This window comes from Eptesicus fuscus, chromosome 16 (assembly GCF_027574615.1).
Source record: "Eptesicus fuscus isolate TK198812 chromosome 16, DD_ASM_mEF_20220401, whole genome shotgun sequence".
Classification (NCBI taxonomy): domain Eukaryota; kingdom Metazoa; phylum Chordata; class Mammalia; order Chiroptera; family Vespertilionidae; genus Eptesicus; species Eptesicus fuscus.
The window spans coordinates 9,132,410-9,145,425 of record NC_072488.1 but is presented as its reverse complement, the minus strand read 5'-3'; positions in this window follow the sequence as shown (position 1 = coordinate 9,145,425).

The following is a 13,016-nucleotide window of genomic DNA, read 5'->3' as shown; positions in this document are numbered from 1 at the left end:
CGCTTTTAAATTCCAGCTCACCTTTCCAGTTGACCTTGTAACCTAGTTCCCGCAAGAAGCCTTCCTGAACTTCCTGCGCCTGCCGCAGGGGACTGGCTCTGAACTTCAACAGCACAGTGGTCAGAGCATGGCACCCGGAGTTGAAGTGTACACATATGGTTCAAAACACACCCCCCTCCCCTTTATTAGCTTTATGACCTTGAGTGAGTGACTTCACTTCTGTGAGCTAAGTTTTCGTAGCTGTAAAATGAAGATAAATACTGCCACCATCTCACAGAGAATGATTGAATAACCATCTCTAAAAAATACTTAGAGCACAGCTTGACTTATGCTGTTTGCTATATGCACATTTTATTATTATGACCATTGCTATTATTGTGATTAGCACGAGTTTAAATTCTCCTCTCGGTTGCTATTGCTCCTGTCTGATCCTTATCTCCTGCAAGATTGCAGGGTTATCGACCAAGATTGGTTATGTATATACTTTTAAAATTCCTTGCCACTTAGTAGACTGTATTTATTTAATACCAATAGTTAATTAATGAGTTGAAGGTACCCAATATTATACCACCAGCCACAAGGATTTTAAAGAAAAGTCTTTTTTCCCAGAGAAGTGCATATAAATATAAGTCACAGGGCCTTATCGATTTTGGAATGGTTCATCTCAGGGGAAATTGAATCTGTCATAGTTTAAAGAAAAGCCAGTCCTCAGTAAATTAACAGATGCATTCATTAACTGGGGTGGTCCAGTTAAAACAGGGCACACGTGTCATGGGATTTGAGCATCAAGAGTGTCTGCAGAGCAGCACCAGCCTCCAAGAATGTGTGGCTCCTGATGTCATCTTCACTTCTGCTTTCTGGTCTTGTCTCAGGCGGCCGCGTATTTATGACAGAGATTCTGCAGATACATCACGCCAGGTAATTGAGAAACCAATTGAAGACCGATGTCTCATTATCCCTTGAGGGACACAGCAGAGAACCACTTATAAACCTTCTCTATTATTTGGTGTTGAGATCTTTAGGTTCATTGACTTCAGAATATTTTTAAGGAATCATTCTCGAGTCAGTAAGGCTCCACGACTTGCAAGGAGTCAGGAAGCTCCCCAAAGGCTCTAGGTCTGTAGTAGACTGGCTCTCTGCAAGACAGGTGCCTGCTGATCCCACCCACTGAGAGTAGGGACAAGAGTTTAACTCCAGGATGGCTGGCTCTGTGCAAGTGGATTGCGCTCAACTTAAAGGGCCAGGGCCTCCTGCAGTCTTCCTCTGGGCAACATCTCATCATTGGTGATGGTTTGGGGAAGTTCGCCTTTGGGAAGGAGGCAGGTGAGGAGTTCTGGGCTGCAGAACGTCTTATTTTTTTTTTTTTTTAAATATATATTTTATTGATTTTTTACAGAGAGGAAGAGAGAGGGATAGAGAGTTAGAAACATCGATGAGAGAGAAACACCGATCAGCTGCCTCCTGCACACCACCACTGGGGATGTGCCCGCAACCAAGGTACATGCCCTTGACTGGAATCGAACCTGGGACCCTTGAGTCCGCAGGCGGAGGCTCTATCCACTGAGCCAAACCGGTCAGGGCTGCAGAACGTCTTATAACAGAACATAATGTGTTTATAAATATGCTCTGGTTTCCCAGGAAACTCTTCCTGGAGCGCACGCATCCTCTCCATCCCTGAGGACATCAGTAAGGCTTCAAATCACCCTGGTAAGGAGCACGAAGCACCAGGAAGCAGAGGTGATTCCACATGGTTTTACCCACTGTCCTTCCTTCTCAAATTAGTTCCTCCCTGCTTTCATGTAGAACCCTGTGTAGCTTTGAGATTTTTTTTTTCTTCCTGCCTAGGAAAAGTTTGGGATGTGTTGATATGTCATCTCTTACTTTCTTGGCTGCCCTGAATGTACTATATGTTGAATAGCATCCCACGGATGCTTAGCTTGTCTTTGGCCTTCTGGCTTGGGACATGTGGAGGAAAGGAGGTGTCTGGATATGTTCAGGGGAAGGGAAGTTGTGAGTGTTAACCTCCCCCAGAGGTGGCTCAGGTAGCAAACCAATGTCCACCTTGTGGTTACTGCACTGGGTTTGTGTCGGTAACTTGTGAGTGGTTTCCCCAATGCTTCTAATGTGATATTCTCCATAACTCTTTTAAGGCATGCACAGTATTGTAAACAGTTGTTAGGAATATCTATGTCCTAGTTATACCTCAGCACCTTCTTCAGAACATTACACCTCTCTTCACAGACTTTATTTCACTCAATATTTTTTGCAGAGTATAAATCACCATGACTAATCACCCCTCAATTTGTACCCCTCATCTCCATGTCAATAGCTGGAACTCTGGTCCATTTTTGATCAGCTCACACTCAGATGACGGTGATTCAATTGGACATTCTGCCTCTTTGCTCCTTGAACTATTTATCCTGTGCAGACTGATCTTCCTAAATCACTGGCTTGCTCAAGAAAATGCAAGCACCACCCCCCACCCCATTGTCTACTAAGAGTTAAGCCTAGCCTGACTTTTCAGACTCTCTAGGCCCTACAGCAGCGGTTCTCAACCTTTGGGTCGTGACGCACAGGTTGAGAACCGCTGGCAGGGTCGCCTAAGACCATGGGAAAACACAGATATTTACATTATGATTCATAACAGTAGCAAAATTACAATTATGAAGTAGCAACGAAAATAGTTTTATGGTTGGGGGTCACCACAACATGAGGAACTGCATTAAAGGGTCGCGGCATTAGGAAGGTTGAGAACCACTGCTCTAGAATCTGTCTTTTCTGGGGAGCCCCTAATAGATACTTTATAATTCTCATCGTTCCCAAATTGAGATCACACGTGTGGACTCTTTTCATTGCTCCATACCATGCTCTCTTCTTGGAATGGTGAGCGCCCACTGCTTCCTGCCTCATCTGTCAAGTCATTGAATTCATTTGACCCAGAATGAGTGAGTGCCCCCTCCTCCTCCAGAATCTGGCTGGCCCACGGCTTTGTTTTCAGAAACATGAGTGCCTTCTGCCTCCATTACTAGACCATTAGCTTGATGCCTTGTGAAGTATAACATCAGCTGCATCACCCCCGCCCCCCAAATTATCTCCCTCCCACATCCATACTTACTCACATAGGGCCAGGATTCTAGTAAGCATTTTACATATTTTAAAAAGAAATCGGAATTTCTTGGGGGCTAGATAGTTGGGGTACAATCCCAGGTAAAAGAAAAATAACATGTTTTCTTGTCAGTATTTTTGTGGCTAACACACCATAGGGTACCAACTGCTAGTAGAATCTTCCTTTGCCTGAGTGGAAGGAAGGCCCACTCTTGAGTGTCAGGAGAATTCATTGCTTTGTTCTTCCTCACCTTTCTGTATACACTATTTTCTTCCCCTTTTCTGTTCCCTTGATATCCTCTTTCCCAGCTTTCAATATCAATCCTGTGTATTATCATCCTAGTGAGTCTGCCAGTCACCTCCCATTGTCACTTGATATTGTTTGGAACAACAACAACAAAACATACATGTAAAGGTTAACACAATTATCCAGTACATATATGACTTGATTGCTTTGGGAATATAAGTCTCACCCCATCTGTGGACCAGGGCCTGCCTTGAACTGGCCCTCCATGCTGCTTTCTCGTTGGCAGGGGGAGGTGCAGGCTCTGAGCTTCTCTCCCTAGCTCTTCCCCCACAGAATGTGCTGGCATTCTGCCTTTCTCTGCTCCCACCTGTGGGAGCTTCATTAGCATGGTTAAAATGTGAGCTTATTCTTTGGTCACCCAGGATAATGTTTGGCCTTAAGGTATTTCAGCCATTGCTTTGTGTCCTGCGCACCTGACACACATTTGTATAGCCTTTGCTCCTCTAAGTGGATCCTCTTTCTTATTTTTCCCCACAGATGGAAGACACTGAACGTTCTTTGGGCAGAATAAAAATTGCTAACGATATATAGGGTGTCCCCGCAAAATGTAACATGCACTTTGAATAATTATAAAGGCAGCGTTTATTAAAATACATTTCATTTTCAAAATTGAACTATCAGCTGTTAAAGTGTGCATACATTTTTTGGAACACTCTGTATGTGGTTAATCAACTTGAGTGTTTGGGTTCTCTGCTCTAGGCAGCTGATTCCTCACTCCCATCTCCTACCTTAACCCATTGTACCCTTTAAGTGTCTGTAGACGCAAGCGGCGGACTTTCCCCACACGCTATGTGCATCTATAAAAAAAAAAAAAATGTTTTCCCTAAGTGGCAGCCCTGACCAACTTTAAAATCATTTTTTGTGAGAATTTTCAGTTGAAAATATTCAAGAACAACCGAATTGTGAGTAATATATTTATTTTTATAATATTCATTGCAAATTGATTTTTTTTTAATTAAATTCAAAATATTGTGGTGTGTGGGGATGGTTTCCATTTTGGACACATGGCAGTTAACTGGTTAAAGGTAGAACAGGAGCCCAGGCCTTCCCAGATAGCAAAGGCAAGCGATAAACTCTTTCTAAGTGAATAAATAAATGAGTGAGTGAATGGATATATGTATGAATATAAGACATCCAAGGCTCCCGTGACAGTCCAAACTGTCTACATCCAGTAATCCCAAATCCAAAGCAACAGCATTTCCTTGGAAGGACAATATATATGTAAATAGAGCCATCACATTTAGAATGTCAGGCCTCAGAGGGTTCCTCCAAAGCTTACAAAGGCCACTTCACACTTCTCCATGAAATTCCAAAACTTGACAGCTTTCTTAATACAGTGGTGGTGAGGAATAAAAACTCCAAAAATTATGCTATTTGAAAAAAAGAAACTACTCACTATTCAGAGGTAAAATATGAATTTAACCACTACTTGGCAGCTATGGAAATGTAAGGCTGAGACACAACAGCAATTTAAATGTAAATAGACCTTTAGGTATGCAGACAAGGGACCAGCCACCCCTACTTAAGCCTAGTGCTGTGGGACCTTGGCCACTACCTAGGTTCGCAGGATAGAACTCCCACCTAACCCCTTATTCCTAAGGATATGGAGGAAACACTGTAAATCAAGCATATCAAATTCGAAGGCTAACACGGGCCAAATAAACGAGTCATGCGGCCCGCAGGCCACGGGTTTGACATGCTTGCTGGAAATGCATGCCTTCAGACACATCTTCGAAGGAAGTGAGCACTCAGTGAAGTCTAGGTTCATGACCTCAAAAAAGATGTCCTAGGGGACCTCCAGGAATAAAATGCATAAACAGCGTTGTGCTTGGTGCCCACTGCGTGTCCTCACTGTGTGTGTTGAGATGTGCATACATGTCCGTATGAGCACTCACATGCCAGAGCTCTATGCCTTTACATCCTATTCAACAAGCCTCGCACATTTCTGGTTAATTTTGTAAGATGGAGACGGCCAGACTCCTTGCTGTACCATGGCAAGCTGATGAGTCTACCATCCTTGCAGGCCTATTAGCCCCTCCTTAGCTGCGGGCATCTGCTGCCCCAGGACCTGGCAGTGTGAGCTGGGGTTGGTGCCAGTCCCTGTGGTGCCAGGGCTGTTCGCAGGCTCTCTGACATGAGCTGGCAGACGTTGCGGGGCTGGGGGTAGGACTGGATGACCTCTAAGTTCCCCTCTAACCGTCCGACCCTGTGGCAGACTTAGAAGCCATGACAGAGTCTGCAGTATTAAACCGTCACCCCTCGCTGTCACTTGTAGAATCAAGCCTTTTGTGGGTCTCTCCCACTTTTGTGCAGAATATCAGTCCCAAATGGGTAGCATGTAGATAGAAATGCGATCCATCAGCTTTGTTCTGTTTTTGTTTTTTAAATTGCACCGTAGCATTCATATAATTATGTGAAGCACATGACTGCGTAAGAAATTCTTCATACACAAACTATCATAAACATTTCATAACTGCAGCCCAAAATGCTCCGAAGCTCCAGGCAGGAGTAAGCCAAGCTTAAATTTTAGAGGAATATCAAAGTCAGTGAAGCAAACCAAGGAAGCTGCCTCTGGATGTAAAATTTGGGGCACAATTCAGTTCAATGCAATTCCACGAATACATGTTGAGTATCTACTAAGTGTTGGGCACCGTGCTGGGTTTCTGTCCCATGTGAAAGTGTTAGGCATTGGTGCTCTCCAGGTGGTTTTCACAGAGATGGTGAGCGGTGGGTCAGAGCAAGAGCACAAAGAGGCGGTTTTCCATTCAATGATTATCACTCAAAAGCTACCATTTGCTGATGGCTGATCGTACGCCAGGGCTTAGGCCACACGAAGCATTGCGCATGTTTATAAATGTTGGTATATATAATTTCTAACCGTGCAACAACTCAGCAAAGGTAGTTATTCCCACTGCCTATTTTCCATGTGGGAAAAGCACATCTCAGAAAGGTTAAATCACTTGACCAAGGTCGCCCAGCTATTAAGTGCTGAGCCAGATTTTGAAAACATAATTGTCTGACTTAAAAGCCAGCAGGCTCTGAGATATGACACCGACATAAGACTCCATCTCGCCACCTCCCACACTTGGCAGAAGGGATGAGGGAGGGGCTCAAAGGGGCCCGTGGCTCTGGGTGAGAGTGGCTCCCCTTGCTCAGTGCCCCCTTCCAGGCCCTGCTGCAGCACTAAGCCAGGCACCTCCGTTTGCCATCCTAAGTGGGCCAGATGGGTGTTCCCAGCAGGAAGTGGAGAGACGCCTTTTGAACCTGGCTTGGAGCAGTGTTGAATTCTCCAAGTTGTCAATTTAGGTCAAGTATTTTCAACCACCTCCCACAAAGCCTGTCTTTCTGTGTAAGTCAATTTGACGACAAATGCAACTTGCCTGACCTGGACTCTCCCACAGCCCCGAGTGGGGCCCATGTACCCTGGGGCTCGGTTCCTGGTTGGTGGGCAAAGCTTGCCTGGGAGTGTGACTTTGAAAAGGTGCTTGGCTTGCCTCCCTGCAGCGAGTCACATGCTTTCAGCCCTCTAGTCACTCCTCTCCTTGGAGCCACCCACGGGGAGGCTCCAATGAAAACAGCAGGTTACTCCCCATCAACAGAGATACATCTTTGCCCCCTGTGATGGGCTCGCCGGGTCCGGCAGCCACAGGCAAGCTGTGTTTTATTGGAGAACATTCCTCTTGTTTCGGGAGATAATGGACTCTAGTTAGGAGACAGCACAGTAAACACAGCATAAACACTGGGATGTGCAGCTGGAATGAGGCTGCATATCAATAAGAGCGCTGGGAGCCAGGGAGGTAATAAGTCAGGAATGCGATGGAGAAAGGTTATTAAAAGAGGAGCTTGTAAAGATGTGCAGCAAGGCTGAGCGCTTGGAGCGCTTCTTGATTACAGGAGGATAAAGGCAGCAGCCTGCCTCCTCTGGGCTCGGACTAGCTGGTTTACTAGGCACCTCACTTAAAATCCTGCTGCTACTCACTTTGTTCAGTCGTAAAGGTGGGGTTTTATACACTCAGAAATGTTCTCGGGCTTTTGTGGAGGGGTGTGTGTGTGTGTGTGTGTGTGTGTGTGTGTGTGAGTGAAAGCATTACGAAAAAAGCTGATATCGCTGCACAAATGGAAGGTTATGATTCTTAATTTTGGAAAAGTGGCTGAAATGACTCTTTTCTGCATCCGAGCCCTCTTGTTGGTGGAATATCAAGCAGAGTTATCTTTTCGTAACAGAACTCTCTCAGGGACATATCAGGCATAAAAGTAACCAAATGCATTTTCTGCCGTGTTATAGCCAAAGCAGAAAGATCCTTTTTATGAGCTTTAGATTAGTCGGGATATGGCAGGCTATGCTGTAATAACAAATAAATCCCGAGCTCCTACTGGCTTAAGAAAGGAGGGTGCTCATACCTTTCTGAGGCAACACCCAGGGCGTCTTGGGCATTTCTCCTGGGTCTCTCTTCCAAACAGGGAGTCCTAGTTCTAGGCCGTTTCCTTCTAATGGCTACACTATGATCTCCGTCTAGTAGCTACACCAGGATTTCCACCTGGTAGCTGCACATGCCTTCTTGCATTGCCACACAGGGAGAAAGGGCTGGATTCCGTGATGAAATGTTTTTAATATTCATCTCAGGAAGTGGTGTATTACTTCCACTCCTATTCCATTATCCAGAACCCAGTTACCTGGCCCCAAGCCAACTCCAAGGGAGGCCGTGACATGGAGGTGAGCCCATGAATGTCTTGGTGAGCTCTGAGTCTGCCTGGCCTTTCTTAAAGTTCATATCTGATTAATGAATACACGAGGGAGACCTTGCAGACCTGGACAAGACTCTGCTGCTTGAATGTTACTCCAATGACTGGTGAGTCTGTGGCCAAAATTATAAACTTGCATAATTTGGGGCCAGAACAAGATTCTCAAAAGGAATTACCAATCAGTTGTAGACCTGCTCTGTGGGCCCTCTGTCATTTTAATTCTGGACACCGGTGTGTCCACTTCCTGCTTTTTTCAGGGCAACTATATTTCCAGGGTAATTGCTACCATGCCATCTTAGCATGGTAGCAATTACCTATAGCAGCTATAATATAATTGGGATAGTATTACCTTTTAGCCTTCTAATGCTGAGGCTAATAGCTTTGGTCAGGCATTTTACTATTGATTAAAACACTTTATTAAATGCCTTGAATCATTGTGTGAAAAGAAAAACTTGTTAAATGCAATCATATATATCTTATAGCCTAACATCTGGCATTTTTATAGTCTAAATTCATCATAAATTGCTACAATTGAAGGTATTCAACCTTTCTCAAGTTTCAAGTGATTCAATGGTAACTTTTATTTTAAAAATTTGTATTGAATTTATTGGGGTGACATTGGTTAATAAAATTATATGGGTTTCATGTATACAATTCTACAATACATCATCTGTATATTGCATTGTGTGTTCACCACCCCAAGTAAAGTCTCCTTCCATCACCTCAATGGTAACTTTTCGAGTTGCAGAAGATATTTCAGCATTGAGATTATTGATTTAAATTAATTAAACAAGGAGGCTGTTAGATTGATGTGTCTCTAATGCTATAATGGCCTATGTAAGCAAACCAAAATCTAAGCCTGCAAATGCCTCAAGGTTACAAAATTGAAACCTAAGGACAACCAATCACAAACAGGTAGGCTTTAAACTATGGCTAATCAATAATTTTCTTACTTTTCTCTGCTTTTTCTTCATAAACTCTTTCCCCCAGGCTCCTGCCGGTAGAATATTCCTAACCACCTCCAGTTTGGTGCTACCTGATTCAAATCAATTTTTGCTCAAATTCTTAAAAATTTTAATATGTCTCAGTTTATCTTTTAACATTCAATCTTATATTTTACTAGAGGCTCTGTGCACGAATTCGTATATGGGTGGGGTCCCTTGGAGTGGCCTGTGGGGATCGGGCAAAACCTGTAGTCCAATGCTGCCTGCCGCTCCTGATCATCCTGGCCCCAGTACTTCTGCCGCGGGCTCGTGCCCTGCAGTGGTGCTCACCAGCTATGAGCCCTGTGTCTGGTGCCCATTCTGAGGGGGATGAAGAAGGGGGGCAGGACGTGATTGGTCCTCCAAGTGGGTGGTGGGATGCCCTTGCCGGCCCGGGATCAGGATCCGTCCTACTGATGTTTGCGATGGCTGTTGGGAGCCACTTGATGGCTGCTTTTATATCATTTCTTCGTTGCGGAGTGTCTAGGGAGGGGAAGCGTCCACAGTGCCCGAGGTCAACTTCCAGAAGGCCAGCGGCACTGTCGGGATCCTGCCGTTGGCTCAGGTCAATGATGCCTGGCCCGTTCTCTGGAGATTGGACCTGCAGGCCTATGAGGGAGTGAGTGGCTGCTGCTTGACTGGTGGGCTACCTGGACAGGTTGGTCAGCTGAGCAGTGCTCCCACTATGGGAGTGCACTGACCACCAGGGGGCAGCTCCTGCATTGAGCATATGCTCCCTGGTGGTCAGTGAGCATCAGAGGAACTAGTTGACAGGTTAATGGGATGACTATTCGGTAGGTTGCTTAGGCTTTTATATATATAGATGACCTGGAGGTCTATATTCAGACAGAATGGATATCTACAGAAAGCAATTGTTACCTGAAAATAGCACTTTGCATCTGAGTTAATTTTAAATACTCTTCCAGATGGACAGCCAACTCTTTTTATCAGTGTTTGGAGTTTCCCAGCAGTAAAATGCTGGTGTGTAAAGGGTACCCTTTTATTTTACCTTCAGCGATGCAGTCTGTTCTCAGACTGAGCCCATCCTCTCAGTTTGTGAGCCTGAAATTTTAATTCACCAATCCTAAACTCGATCTGTTTGTTGCATGAAAACAATTGAACCAATTACAATGAATTTAGAAGCTGTAAATAAATTATTGAGTGAACCTGAACGATGGGTAGGATTTAAAAGTTGAATTCAGCCATTATATTTATTCAAGACTTATAGCTGTGGATTTGCTCATGTCTCATCATCCTTCAGGTCAGATATACATTTCCCACTTTCTCATATTCCAAGTGGTGACGTCATTGTCTTCCAAGCTTTGCAGAAGAAAGTAAACCTAGACTCAATTTAAACTGCTGGATCTGTCCCCTTTGATTTGACCACACCCTTGAAATTAATCATCTATACATTCTTTTTTTCATTTTCATCCATTTTCCTGTGGAAGAATCAAACAATAAACCAAGGGAAAAATGATAATATAACATAGAAAACATTTGAGTATTATTTATTCTTTAGGAATTTGAATATATTCTAACAGCAGAAGTTATGATGCATTAAATGAATTGTTAAAAACCCCAGAAATTCTGGGGAGTACATACTGATATAAAGTAAAAGGAACATATTAGAAAATCTCACATTACAAGAAAACAAAAACAAACCAACAAATCTCAAGTAACAAGAACTACCTTTCCTCCTCTTACTACTGGTATTTACTACAAGTATATTATGTGTCAAGCATTGCTAAGCATTTCTCGTAAGGTATTCCATTAGTATTTGTGAAGAATTCATTTGTGAGTTATATATTTTGTCCTCAGTTAAGAGATGAAAAGAGCAGGTCTGAGAAGGATTAAGTACTTTGCCAACATCACAAGGCTGGTCAGGAGAGAAGCTGGATTCAAGTGCAGTTCTCTCTGCCCCCTGTGATTGGCTTATTTTGTTCATTTTTGATTGAAGAGGTTGGGTGATGCCAGTGAAGGAAGTCTGTGTTGATAGTAATAACACACTCAAGCTTTTGTTTCATAAATGCCCGTTGATATCCCCATTTTAGATAATTCTGTTGACAGGACAGCTAGGGCATGCATCGTATAGTAACTTCCTTCTATGGTCACATTATTCAGAGATGGACACGGGCCTCTGAACATGATTAGAGTCCTTTATTGTTCTATATTTCTACCATGAGATAGGAATTCAAAATACATTGCAGGTCCTGTTTGTTTCCATATTGCCAAAACGCTGGTACCTTTCACTGATTACCTTTTTAAAAATCAAATAAACATTTCTGAGATGCAATTTAAATACATTTAAATGACCCATTATATGTATACAATTCAATGAGTTTGGCTAAATTTTATACCCAGGTAACCACAAGCACAATAAAGACAGAAATGTCTATTGCTTTGGAAAGTTCCTTCCGGCCTTTTGTAGTCCATCCCTACTACAACCACTTACTTGATCCAGGTAATCATTGATCTTTACGTGACTATAAATTAGGTTTATATATTATAGAATTTTTTTAAGTGGAATTATATTGTACATACTCTTTGTGCTGTTTTTTTCTTCTTAGAATAATGTTTTTTGGGGGATACTTTTTGATGCATGTGTCAATAGTTTGTTCTTTTCATATAGCAGGGTAGTATTTATTACATAGATATAATGGTATTTGTATATACATTCATCTGCTGATGGTATTGGTGTGAAATTCAATTTCAAACTACTATGTATCAAGCTATTTTGAACATCTTAATACATCTTTTTGTGAATATAAGTTTTTATTGCTCTTGGGTAAATATCTAGGAGTAGAATTATTGGTTAACATGGTAAAGGCATGTTTAAATTAATAGGAAAATAATCTACCATTTGCCATAATTTTATTGGGATTTAGTTGAATTGCAGAACAATTTTGGGAGAATTAACAGCTTGAGTCTTTCAATCTGAGAACATGTGTTATCTATCCACTTATTTTAACCTTCATTAATTTTTCTCCTCAAAGTTTTACAGTTTTAAGTGAACAAAACTTGCATATATTTTATGATATTTATTCCTAAATTGGCATGTTGTGGTGGTAGGTAATGTGACTATTAAGACCTATTTGCAAATACTATAGAAAAGCTAACGGGAGTTCATTTCAGTTGCATGAGTTGAAATACTGAATTAGAAAATAATTTCAATGTCTCACTCCTTTAGAAAAAAAAATCAATGCTTTAAAATTAATTTCATTTTTTAAACTTACTGTTAACTCAATAAAGCCTTTGTAAGCTAATTGTCTTTGAACTCATTTGGAATTCAAAAGTCTTTATAATTTTGATAATATTTTAAACACTATTCTCACTATAGCAGTTTATATTGTCAGCTTAGAATACAGAAAAAAAATTAATGAGGCCCAAGTGCAAGAATGGTATACATAATTTGAACCATTTCTATTATATTTGTAGAAGAGTAGGAATTATATTTTCCCATTTTTGTTTAATATAATTATGTGTGTTTGTGCCTGTATGTATATATGTATATAGTATAAATTTAAAAGTTCATGGAAAATATAAGAAAGACTACAGTAGAATGTCTGGACAACATGAGTATTTTACTATGTTTTTGTATTTCTATTTTAAGTTGATTATTTTCAGCAGGTTAAAAAATTATAACTGATAAAGTGAGTAATTTTAAATATACGTTAAACCCTGAATCGGCCAATTTGTTTGAATGTGGTCAGTTTCATTTTGCCAAGGTAGAAATAGGACTTGGGCTCTTCTTAAAAAGTTTTTCCACATATTATGAACATTTCCCATGCCTTTAATCTTCCACAATGATGATATTTTAAATAGTGTCATAGTGTTCTATTTTATAATGTGTAGTCACTTATTTTCGATTTTCAGATATT